The sequence below is a fragment of the Vombatus ursinus genome, unplaced genomic scaffold (assembly GCF_900497805.2).
Source record: "Vombatus ursinus unplaced genomic scaffold, bare-nosed wombat genome assembly UNPS02014832.1, whole genome shotgun sequence".
NCBI lineage: Eukaryota > Metazoa > Chordata > Mammalia > Diprotodontia > Vombatidae > Vombatus > Vombatus ursinus.
The window spans coordinates 76,191,314-76,204,110 of record NW_020954610.1 but is presented as its reverse complement, the minus strand read 5'-3'; the positions used below and the strand labels follow the sequence as shown (position 1 = coordinate 76,204,110).

Sequence of the window (12,797 nt, the reverse complement as noted above, 5' to 3'; positions counted from 1 at the left end):
TCCTTTACCACATTTCTCCGTTACAGGCAGTCTACCAGATTTCCTATCAGAGGCGTATTTTTAGGGCTGATTTCCCACCCAGGTCTTTTTCAGTCATCTCCAGGGAGGCCACACGAAGCCACCACATCATGGTCTTCCCTCAGGGGACACACGCATAGAGTCTCCTGTCACTTATCTTTTCCCTTTCTCTCTGAGAGAGTTCCATTGACTTCACTAGTGACAGGGCACATGGATTTCACCACCCACGCACCCAGTGCTTGTCCCCAACAATTCCCCACACGTGTCACTCCATTACGTCACAGGGAAAGGGAAAGAAGGATGTCTATCTCGAGACACTCCACTACGTCACAAGCTCAACCGCCCCGCCCCCGAGGCGGGGGGGGGCGCGTCAAAACCACTTCCGGTGCCTTTTGTCAAGCCTCTACAAAGCTCCCTCAAGATAGAAACCGAAATCCTAAAATTAGTTACTTCTTTAGCTCAGTCCCCGCCGGGGGGAGGGGGCATTGGTCCTAGCAGGGAAGGCCGAAGTCAGCCACCCCGCCCCTGCTCAGCCAAGTCCTCGGGCCAGATCTCTTCCTGCTCCTCCCCTCTGCGCGCACCTAACGGCCCCGCGGCCCGCGCGCGCGGGTCCCTTGACAACCCCCCTCCCAGCGTTCCCCTTACCTCGCCCTCGGACGCTTGCGGGGACTGGGGCCTCCCCCGCGTCCCGCCCCCCTCCCCGCCCCAGCCGGAAGAGGCTGCGAGCGAGGTAGCGCAGGCGCGGTGGTGGCGTGGGGGAGGGAAGCCTGGGGCGGCTGACTGACCTTGCTCGCTTTAGAGCTCGCCAGCCAGGCGGGGGCTGGGGGGAGGAGGGCGGGGTGGGCGTGGCGCGCTCGTGCACACTCGTTTCCACCGGCCCGGCGCCGAGTGTGCGCGTGTGTGACCCAGCGGACGCCGCCACACCCCGGTTCTGACAGGGGGCTTTGACCGCCTTCCCAAGTGACGTAAGTAAGGCCGAGTGTTTGGCCTTGGGCTCATTAAAAGCCGCGCGCGCGAAAGCGTGTGGATGATCAAAACCAAGTCTGAAGGCCGAAGGAGCCGAAGCTGCCGGTCCTGAAATACGAGGCCCACCCCTCGGGTAAACACGCTGACACACCCACACACCCACACAAGGCTTGTGCTCTTTGCCACGCCCTCAGCCCCTCCCACCCCGGAGGCGCGGAGCTTCTAAGTCTCCAGGTTTGGGTTTTTTCCCTTTTTCTTTGGACACTTTGGAGCTGCGGTGACTTAAACTTCGAGGAACCCTGGAGCTCATGAAAGTTTCCCAGGCCATAGAAAACTTTTTTTTTTGTGGGGGTGGGGGCTAAATCGGAAAAACAAGGAGTTAGAGAGCTTAAGAGTTAAGAGTCCCAATAGACATAGTACATAGATTTTTAGGTACCTCGAGTCATTTGAATATATAATAAATAATACACCAATTAAAAGATTTTTTTCTTAAATTTTTTCATCCAGGAGACTTCTCCCTTCCCCCCTTTTTCTCCTAATAGAACTACACAAGAAAAAAAAAATTTAACCACGAAGAAAAAGAATTATTCCAGAGATGGAGAAATGCAAAATGTACCACCCACCCTGCCTTTCCACTCTATCTGTAATAGAGATACTATGAAACTGATATAGCAAATTTGTGGGGATGCACATTTCTGCCACTGGGGTTTTTTAATTTTATTTAAGTATTTCCCGATTACATGTACAAACATTTTAACTTTGATCTTTAAAAATTGAGTTCCAAATTCTCTCCCTCCCACCCCTCTCCCGCACCCCTTGAAAAGGCAAGCAACATAATATCATTAATACATGTGAAGTCATGTAAAAAGTATCTCTGTATTAGCCATGTTGCAAAAGAAAACACAAGCAAGAAAAAGTGGAAAAAGTATGCTTCGATATGCACTCAGTTCATCAGTTCTTGACAATATTGTTCTTACAATTTGGATAATGTTTTTCTTTAGGAATTGTAGATAAAATTTAATTTAGATTTGAACACAGTGGAACTTCTGATTTCAATCAAGAAAGCCATCATTTGAGCACCTAATATATGTCAAAACACTTTGGTAGATAAAAGTGAAAGAAAGTCTCTGCCTTTTAGGGGTTTACAATCTAGTGAGAGGCAACAATCTGTATTTATATGGGATTATTAAAGGAAACATCTTCACAGCCTGGTCACTTCTTACCCTTCTGTTATTAAATTTTTCTTCTCTCCAGGCACTATGATCCAACTGCTACAGCAGTGACTTGTTTCTTTCACAAAACACTCCATTTCCCAACTCTGGTCTTTCCCTGGCTGGCCCCCTTAGCAAGACTACAATGCTCTGCTTTCTTACCTCTGGCCTGGCTGGTTCCCTTCAAAGCTTAGCTCAATTTCCACCTTCTCCAGCTGGCCTTTTCCCATTCAGTGTCTTCCCCTCAACCTCCACTTAATGATTTCTCTCTGAGATCACTTTCCATGTTGTCTCCCAAAACCCCAACCTGCACCACTCTCCTTTGAAAGGCAGGGGCAATGTCTTTACCTTTCTACAATTCCCTAGCACTTAGCCCAGTGCCTGACATAGAATATTTTGATAAATGTTTGTTGAATGACTTGGGGGAAGGGATGGAAAGGCTTCCTGTGATGTTTGAATTGAATCTTGTGAAAAAATCTGGGAATTTTCAGACAGAGCTGAGGAAGGAGTGCATTCTAGGCTTAGGGGACAGCTAGGGTAAAAACATAATTTTGTGCGGGGCATTAACTGTGCTAAGTAGGCATTAGGAAACTAATGACAAAAGCAAAATTGTTCTGTCCTCAGAGAATTTAGGTTCTTTTAGGGAAGAGGACATGTGCAGGGAGCATTTTCAATGAAGTGATGAGGTCAGAAGCCTGATTGCAAAGACTTGAGAAAAAAAGTGAGGGGAGAAGTGGATGCAAAGAGAGTATAAACGACTTTTTCCTGGAGTTTGGCTGAGAAATGTTAGAGAAATATAGGATGATAGATTGAGTTGGAGAGATGATAGAACCTAGAAAGAGTTTTTTGAGAAAGCATGTTTTTAGGAAACAGGGAGTTTGGAGATTAAGGTAAAGAGAGGTTGACTGTCAATATAATTTGCTGGAGAAGATGAGAGGTGATGGGATGAAAGGTGCATATGAAGGGGTTAGCTTTGATGGAGAGAAGAGCTACCTCTAGAATTTGGAGTAAAAGAGAGACTAGGACCTCAGGAGTAGGGAACCTGCAGCCTCAAGGCCACATGTGGCCCTATAGGTCCTTAAGTACAGCCCTTTGACTGAATCCAAACCTCACAGAACAAATCCCCTTAATAAAAAGATTTGTTCTGTAAAACTTGGACTCAGTCAAAAGGCCAAACCCAAGGACCAAGAAGGCCCTGTGTGGCCTTAAGGCTGAAGGTTCCCCACCCTGGACTAGGTGATGATGTCAAGGGTGTCTGAGCTGTAGAGAAGGTAAGAAGAGGGAGCTCATGGCAAATGGCTTCACTTTTTTTTCCCCCAGTAAAATACAAAAAAAAAAAAATGCCTCAGCTGTGAAACTGGGCAGCAGAGGTTAGTGTAGGAGGTTTGAGGACAGAAGTAAAAGCTTGGAACAGCAGCTCTGAGAAGTGGATTAGGGAATCAATGAGAGATGGTTTAAAGATTTGCTTTAAAGATCTGCACTGAGGATCCCATTGAAATTAGGTAGAAAATCCAGTCAGCAGAGTTGCAGGACTTTTTACTGCTTCTTTCAGCAACACATGAATGGGAATCAGGAGGCAGATGGACCGCTTCTTGGTTGGATTTTCGAAAGGCATTATTGGCAATAAGACAGGAGAGCGCAATTAGGGTTCTAAATTGCTCTCCAGAATGGTTGGATTAGTTCACAACTCCACCAGCAGTGCATTAGTGTTCCAGTTATGCCACATCCCCTCCAACATTTTCCTTTTTTATCATATTAGCCACTCTGATACGTGAGAGGTGGTCCCTCAGAATTGTTTTAATTTGCATTTCTCTGATCAATAGAGAGCACAAATAATGTTGATATGTGGTTTTCCTTATGTATGATTCAATGGCCTCTGTTTCTATTTGAGTTTGACACCACTACACTAGGCGATTCTCTAAGACTATAAACTGCAAAGAAGGTGCCAACCTATAAGGGAAGAAATACTTTGTTCACCTTGGGGTTCCCTATATCAATGAAATCACAGATCCATTTCCAATCCCTATATATTAACATGTAGGCAAAATACCCTGGCATAATGGATAGAGTGCTGGATTTGGAATCAGGAAGGCCCATCCAAATATATAAAGAAACTATAGATCAGTCTCACCAATGAATATTGATATGAAAAATTAGATGAAATTCAATTAATTCAGAAATATATCAGAACCGTAATTCTCAATGATCAAGACAGACTCATTCAAGGGTGTGAGGATGGTTCAACATAAAACAAACAAACAAAAAAAAAAAACCCTGACGTAACTATATAAAAATAAACAAAAACCTCATGTTTATTCCACAAATTATAGCACTCATGTTGAAAACTCTAAAAATGAAAGACATGGAAGTACCATCTTTAATAATAACCAAAAGTAGGGGCAGAGCCAAGATGGCGGAGGGAAAGCAGTGACTGTCTTGAGCTCTCTCCCAAAGCCCTCCAAATACCTATAAAAAATGGCTCTAAACAAATTCTAAATCAGCAGAACCCACAAAAAGACAGAGTGAAACAAATTTCCAGTCAAAGACAGCCTGGATGGTTGATCGGAAAGGTATATCGCATCAGGCGTGGAGAGGAGCGCAGTTTGGCGTGGGCGCACAGGCCGCAGCGACCGTGGAGCAGGCCTCAGAGGACTGAATCATGGGCAGCTGTGGTGGTTTCCAGACTTCTCAACCCCTGAATGCCAAAGACAACTTAGAACGTCAGTGGGAAAAGTCTGCAACTGTGGTGAGAGAGGAGCTAGGTCTCAGCTGCAAGTCTGGAGCGTGGCCCGGGGCTGCAGCTTTTTCCTGAGCTTGTGGCCCACAGACTGAGGGGGAATCAAGTGGCTGATCAGAGGGGAATCCCAAGGATCTCTTTGCCAGTGCTGAGGCAGGAATCTCTTGCTTTGCCTGTGCTTGGATCTGGGTTGAAGTTCTGAGGGGCGGTCCTGGGGTGAGGTGGAGCTTGTTGTGGTGGTGGAGAGAAAACACCTCGCCCCTTATCATACCACCTTGGAAGAACTGAAAATTTACAGGTCCCTAGAAGTACCTCTGAAAACAGCTGTACAAACCCCCGAAGCTTGGGACAGTACACTCTTCACATTGGAAGCAGACTTTTACCTTAACAAAGAGTTTAAAACTCAAGTAATTGGCTGGGATCATGACTAAGCAGCACAAAAAGAGTCAGACTATATTATCTTACTGTGGTGACAAAGAAGATCAAAACAAACAACCAGAAGAAGACAACAAAGCCAAAGCTCCTACATCCAAAGCCTCCAAGAAAAATATGAATCAGTCCCGGGCCTTGGAAGAGCTCAAAAGGGATTTTGAGAAGCAAGTAAGAGAAGTAGAGGAAAAACTGAGAGTGATGCAAGAAAATCATGAAAAACAAGTCAACAGCTTGCTAAAGGAGACCCAAAAAAATACTGAAGAAAATAACACCTTAAAAAATAGCCTAACCCAAATGGCAAAAGAGGTCCAAAAAGCCAATGAGGAGAAGAATGCCCTAAAAAGCAAAATTGGCCAAATGGAAAAGGAAGTCCAAAAGCTTACTGAAGAAAATACTTCCTTAAAAATTAGAATAGAGCAATTGGAAGCTAGTGACTTTATGAAAAATCAAGACACTGTAAGACAAATAAAAAAAAGTGAAAAATTAGAAAACATTATGAATTCTCATTGGAAAAACAACTGACCTGGAAAATAGATCCAGGAGAGAGAATTTAAAAATTATTGGACTATCTGAAAGCCATGATCAAAAAAACAGCCTAGACATCATCTTTTAAGAAATGATCAAGGAAAACTGTCCTGATGTTTTAGAACCAGAGTACAAAATAGAAATTGAAAGAATCCACTGATCTCCTCCTGAAAGAGATCCCCAAAGGAAAACGCCTAGGAATATTGTAACCAAATTCCAGAGTTCCCAGGTCAAGGAGAAATTATTACAAGCAGCCAGAAAGAAACAATTCAAGTATTGTGGAATCACAATCAGGATAACACAAGATTTAGCTGCTTCTACATTAAGGGACCACAGGGCATGGAATATAATATTCTGGAGAGCAAAGGAGATAGAATTGCAATCAAGAATCACCTACCCAGCAAAACTGAGTATAATCCTGCAGGGGAAAAAATGGTCATTCAGTGAAATAGAGGACTTTCAAGCATTCTTGATGAAAAGACCAGAGTTGAATAGAAAATTTGATTTTCAAATACAAGACGCGAGTGGAACTTGAAGAGGTAAACAGGAAAGAGAAAATCATAAGAGACTTATTAAAGTTGAACTTTTTACATTCCTGCATGGAAAGATGATATTTGTAACTCATGAGATCTTTGTCAGTATTAGGGTAGTTGGAGGGGAAAAAATTATATGTACGTATATATAGACATAGATAGATAGAGGGCACAGGGTGAGTTGAAAATGAAGGGGTCATATCTGGAGAGTAAAATTAAAGGGTGAGAGAGGAATATACTAGGAGAAGGAGAAAGGGAGAGGTAGAACGGGGTAAATTACGCCACAAAAAAAAAAATAAACAGAAAAGAAAAGGCTCTTACAGTGGAGGGGAAACGGGGGAAGGTGAGAGGGAATGAGTGAATCTTTTTCTCATAGGATTTGACTTAAGGAGGGAATAACATACACACTCAATTGGGTGTGGAAATCTGTCTTACCCTACAGGAAAATAGGGGGGGAAGGGGACAAGAGAGTAGGGGAATGATAGAGAAGAGGGCATATTGGAAAAGGGAGTAATCAGAAGCAAATACTTCTGAGGAGGGTCAGGGTCAAAAGAAAGAATAGAATAAATGGGTGGGCAGGATAGGATTAAGGGAAATAAGAGTTATTTTTTCACAGCATGTCTTCTATGGAAGTGTTTTGCATAACTGCACATATATAACCTATATTTAGTTGCTTGCGTTGTCAATGAGGGTGGGTGGGGAGGGAGGAAAGGAGAAAATTTGGAACCCAAAGTTTTAAAAACACTTGTTTAAAAAAAAATGTTTTCACATGCTACTGGGAAATAAGAAATACAGGAAATGGGGTACAGAAATCCATCCTGCCCTACAGGAAAATTGAAGGGGAAGGGGATAAGAGAAGGGGGGGAGAGATAGAAGGGAAGGCAGACTAGGGGAAGGGGTATTTAGAATGCATTCCATCTTGGGGTGGGGGGAGGGGCAAGATGAGGTGAAAATTTGGAACTCAAAATCTTGTGGAAGTAAATGTTGAAAACAAAAAATAAATAAAAATTAAGTTTGTTGGGAAAAAAAAATAATGACCAAAAGCATATTTTTAAACCTAAGAGCAGGGCAGCTAAGTGGCACAGTGGACAAAGGACTGGGCCTAAAGACAGGAAGACTCATCTTCCTGAATTCCAATCTGGCCTCAGACACTTACTGTCTGGGCAAGTCACTTAATCCTGTTTGCCTATTGTCCTCCTCTGTAAAAAATGAGCTGGAGAAGGAAATGGCAAACCACTTCAGTGTCTTTGCCAAGAAAAGCCTAAATGGGGTCATGAAGAGTCAGACAACAACATCTAAAAGCTAGCACTGTTTGCAGTGGAACACTAGAAACTTAACTAGTTCAAATAGAGATAAAGTGTAAATTCCTTCCTCTTCCTTTCTCCCACTATTACTTGAAATAATTCTAGAAATGCTAGTTTGGCACTGAGACAAGAGAACCAAATAAAGATATGAACATTGGGAAAGAGGAGATCAAACAATACTCATTTGCAAATAACATGATAATGTATTTAAAAATACTAGAGAATTATAAATTAATTGAGATAATTTATAATTTTAACAAGGTAGCAGGATACAAAGCAGGATACAAATCATTGTTATATTCATATAGTACTAACAAAAAATTAGGAAGATATAAAAATAGAATACCTTTTCAAATGATCATAAAATACATAAAATCAGGAAGATACCAAAGCTTCAGATCCTGCTTCTTATGTGTAATACCTGTACGAACACACAAAAATCATTTCAACTTTGAGCCTTAGGCAACTTTTTAAGAATAAATTTGTTTTTTTTCCAAATATATATTTTTAAAAATTCTGAACAAAGGCCCCAAAAGTGAGCATTTTCATTTTCATAGTAGAACAGAAAAAAAGGATTATATCTGAAACTGCAAAGCTCTATTATGTATAGCTCCCCTTCTCTTTTAAGTGTATAATAAATTCAACATGCTTCTTTCAGAGTTGGCTTTCTTGTTTTTTGTTTTGTTTTGTTTTAACCTGTTTTGTACATTAAAAAATGATTCAGTGACCTTTTCCTTTTCTTTTTGGCAGCTCTGTTGCTAGCTACCCCTCCCTCCCAACTACTCCCAAGTTCAAAACAAAACCTCTGTAACAGATAGGCATAGTTGATATAATTAGTCAGTAACATTTATTAAATACCTACTATGTGCTAAGCACTGGCAGTAAAAGGAAAGGCAAACAGTCCCTCCTTTCAACGAGTTCACAGTCAAATGAGGAGACATGCCAACAACTACATACAAACAAACTATTTAGAGGAAAAATTGGAAATAATCAAACAAGATATCCCACATGGCCTTGTCTGAAAATGTATGTGTCATTCTACACCTTGATTCTATCATCTCTCTAACAAGATGTAATTAACATGCTTCATCTTCATGATGAGGTACGGCAGAAAGGAGTGTTCCAGGCAGATGAAGCAAATAGTATGCATGATGTGAGATATGAGATAAAATACAGGCTGTGGCCAGCCAGAAAGTGCTCAAGAAGGCTATGCATTGAAGCCCCCCACTGTGGACTTATCTATGTGCTTTCACAAAGCACCCCCCTACTACCTGACGTTCCAGAACGGCTCTTACTTTCTGTTTTTCTGCTCCCCTTGCTTAACCATATGCATTTACAAAGATACCATATTACCTGACATTCCAGGCATTCCAGAGCCAGGTTTTTCCCCCGCCTCCTGTTCTCCTACTCTTGCTTCCCCCCTCCTGTCAAACTGTATATGGACCAGTCATTTAGCCTGGCTAAGTGCTCTGCCTCCCATAGGGGCAGGGTCCAATGGGTGCATCACCCCGATAAATGCTTTTATTTAACTTGGAGACACAGCGAATTCATTCAAGATACTGAGTCCTATGTGTCTATTACTTGTCATTCTGGTGCATCCTGACATTTTGGGGGTGCCTGTGAACCGCAGTATTCAGACTTCTGGAATAATGGTTGGTCACTGCATTGATGAGTGTTTTTAAGTCTTTCAAAGTTGTATGTCTTTACAATGAATGTTATTATTTTATAAATTGTTATAGTTATGTTTGTGACACTGTTCAGGTGAGTCTTCAGAAACTTCTTTTTCATTGTTATGTCGTTATTTCATTATTACTATTATTTCATCCATTTCATTATTTATGGTACAATGATCTGTTACATTCATGTATTTCATTTATTCAGTCATTCCACAGTTGAAGAGTATCTCCTTTTTCCCAAGTTCTTTTCTATAGCAAAAAACTATTTTTTTTCAACATATTGATCTTTTTCTTCTTCCTTTGATCTTTTTGAGATATGTGCCCTTTAGTGATATCACCAGGTCAAAATCAATAAAGTCAGTAAACATTCATTAAGCTCCTACAGTGTGCTAAACACTATGGTAAATGCTTTAGTAACTGCTTCCAGGCTCCTTAAACTGCCCTTCCCCGACCATGGTTGCCTCTGGTTATCCTCCTCTATTATAATATAAGGTCCTTGAGGGCAGGGGCAGTCTCCCTTTGTATTTGTATTCTCAGTGTTTAGCACAGTACCTGGCACAGAAAAAGTACATCATAAATGCTTTTTCATTCCTTCATCATTTATTCCTTTATCCATCCATTCATTCTACTCATTCAAAGAGGGCTCTTTTGGGGGGAAGGCAGAGGTTCCAGAAATAAATATGATATTAAAACCAAAGGCATCGATAAAACTTATTAAATAAAATAATTACGGAGCCTGGGAGGAGGAAGGGACCTCAAAAGCCATGTTGGTAGCTGGCGGTGTTGTGGTTTCATGGTGTCTTATGGGGGTCATCTCAAAAAATCCAGTCAGACCACCTCTAATCCAAGTATAGGCATTCATTTATTAAGGATTGACCCCCCTCAGAGGTGGGTTAGGTTCCATGAGGAACCAGCAACTTAGTAAGACCACACAGGCAATTTTGTAGTGTAATGATGCTGTTTACGCAACAGAAATAATGAATATTAAAAAGGCAGAAGGGAATTGTTAAAGGATTAGGTAATGGGGAGGGATCCCTTTTATGGTTTGGTGGTCAAACATCTTGGTTGTGCTGTTTTCTAATTGGCTAGCTATTGTGGTCCTGTCTGGTCAAGATGGATAGTTAGGTATTATGGTCCTGTCTTGGGCTAAATGGATGATGTGATTGTGGTTGAGTACAAGGACACACCTGTTTAAACATGAGAATTGGATCTGGGGACAGAGGCTAGCTAAGCAGTGGATTTATTGAGTTTGGGGGGGGCCTATGGTGTGGTTAAAACCAGATTGTGTGATTAAATCAGGACATGATTACTGTTCAGTGGGGCCTATAAGGAAGTTAGAATATTGGGACTAGGGTTATTAGGATTCCATCAGTGGTGCAGGGGAGAGAGTGCTGGATCTGGAATCAGGAAGACCTGGGGTCAAATCCATCCTCAGACACTTATTAGCAGTATGACCCTGGGTAAGTCACTTTACCTCTGTCTCAGTTTCCTTATCTGTACAATGGGGATAATAATAGCACCTACCTCCCAGGGTAGTTGTGAGGATCAAGTAAGATATTTGTAAAGTACTTTGAAAACCATGAAGCACAATATAAATTCTAACCTTTATCATTCTTGTTATCTAGTCTAACTCTCTCATTTTACAGATGAGAAAACTGATGCCCTGAGAGGTTAAAATGAGATAATATTTGTAAAATGCTTTGCAAACCACAAAACTCTACATACACTAGCTATTATTATTAGTTACTATAATCTAGTTGAATCCCCTCATTGTACAGATGAGGAAACTGAGGCCCAGGGAGATTGCTCAAAGGTACATAGGTGGTAAGCAACAGAGACAGGATTTGAACCAGATCTTCTGACTCCAGGGATAATGGCTGGTGAAATAAGAGAGCCGAGATGGGTGCTAGAGATTGTCTAGTCTAGGACAGAAGGAGCCTCCAATCTAATGGATCAAAGGGTATATAGGTACTTAATGATTTAGGAGAGGGAAGTTCCCCTTTGCTTCAATTTGACCAGCAGGGGAATTACTATGCCTGATTTCCCACAGCCCCTGTTATTATTTTCCTTTTTTTTTTCTTTCCATATTTATTAGTTGATGGGTGTGAGGTGGAACTTGAGTTGTTTTAATTTGCACTTCTCTAATTATTAATGATTTATAACATTTTCCCCTCTAAGATTTAAGTTATAATATGTGTTGGTGTAGGGCGTACCCTAACAGGGGGAATCACAAGTCTTTGAAGAATTATGTCTATAAACAAAACACTCCTTGTCTTCAAAGAACTTACATTCTGCTTTGTGGTAATGGTAGACAACATGTACATGGATAAGTAAATACAAAATAGTTGCAAAATAAATACAAATTGATCTTTTAGGACAAGAGCAGAACTAGAGGAACCAGGGAAGATCATGTAGGAGATAACACTTGACCTGTGCTTTGAAGGGAATTAGGTGTTCCAAGAGTCAAAGCTAAGGAGAAGAGCATTCCAGACATGGGCTGCAAGTGTAGAGGCAGGAGACGGAATAATGTGGATGGAGAAGAGCAGGTCTTCTCTTTGGAAAGTTTTGTTTCTGTCTTCACAATAGCCCTTACATACTCCACTTCTGCATTCACATGGTCACCACCCTCATTCATACTTTATCACCTCTCACCTGAACTATTACTGTAACTTCCTAATTGGTCTCTTTGCCTCAAGTTTCTCCCCTCCGGCACTTTACACCAGTGGTGTCAAGCTTAAATAAAACGAGGCCACCAAACCACACAAAAAGATCCCACTTATTAACTTAGAAAAACACATTTATATATTTCATTTTTATTAATACATCAACATATTAAAATCAAAGAGAAATGACATTTTAATCTGGTTTGTCACATTTGAGAATGTTATGGGCCACATGCTCTGTGCACCACGTGTTTGACCCCTCTGATCTATACAAGCACCTAATAGATTTTCTTAAAACATAGATCCAACCTAGTCATCCCCTATTTAACAAACTCCAGTGATATCCTGTTGCCTTGAGGATCAAATATAAATTCTACACAGATTCAGTAAAGTAATATGTCAATCTGAGAGATCAGTCATTGGCATAGGAAAGGATGAAGAGGGCTCAATAGCAGGGTCATAATTCAAAGATTCACATGTTCAAAATCTGCCAGGGGTGTTGGTGTTTAAAACTTTTCACAACCCAGCCCCTTCCCATTTTTCCACTGTTCCCACCCACTGCTCCTTTTCACAAACTCTTTGTTCTGGCCTTATAGGACTATTTGTTTATCCTCACATGAAACCTTATTTCCTGTTTCCAAGCTTTTTCACTGGTAGTACCTTGTGCCTGGTGGGTGCTGTCTCCTCATCTCTACCTGTTAAAATTTCTGGTTTCCTTAAAAAACAGCTGTT

At 41.4% G+C, this 12,797-nt stretch overlaps 1 protein-coding gene across 3 annotated transcripts in view; it reads right to left on the bottom strand.

Annotated features, from left to right (window-relative positions):
* Positions 1 to 856, bottom strand: part of LOC114025789 (syntaxin-17-like) — an 86,497-nt gene extending 85,641 nt beyond the window's left edge. The window contains exon 1 of one of the 3 annotated variants that reach the window (XM_027839309.1): positions 804 to 856. The gene's annotated coding sequence lies outside the window, so the exon portion shown is untranslated. Of the gene's footprint in view, positions 1 to 468; positions 490 to 663; positions 733 to 803 lie in introns of those variants that run through there. The other 2 variants (XM_027839308.1, XM_027839310.1) reach the window with 2 other exon arrangements.
* Positions 857 to 12,797: the final 11,941 nt, after the last annotated feature.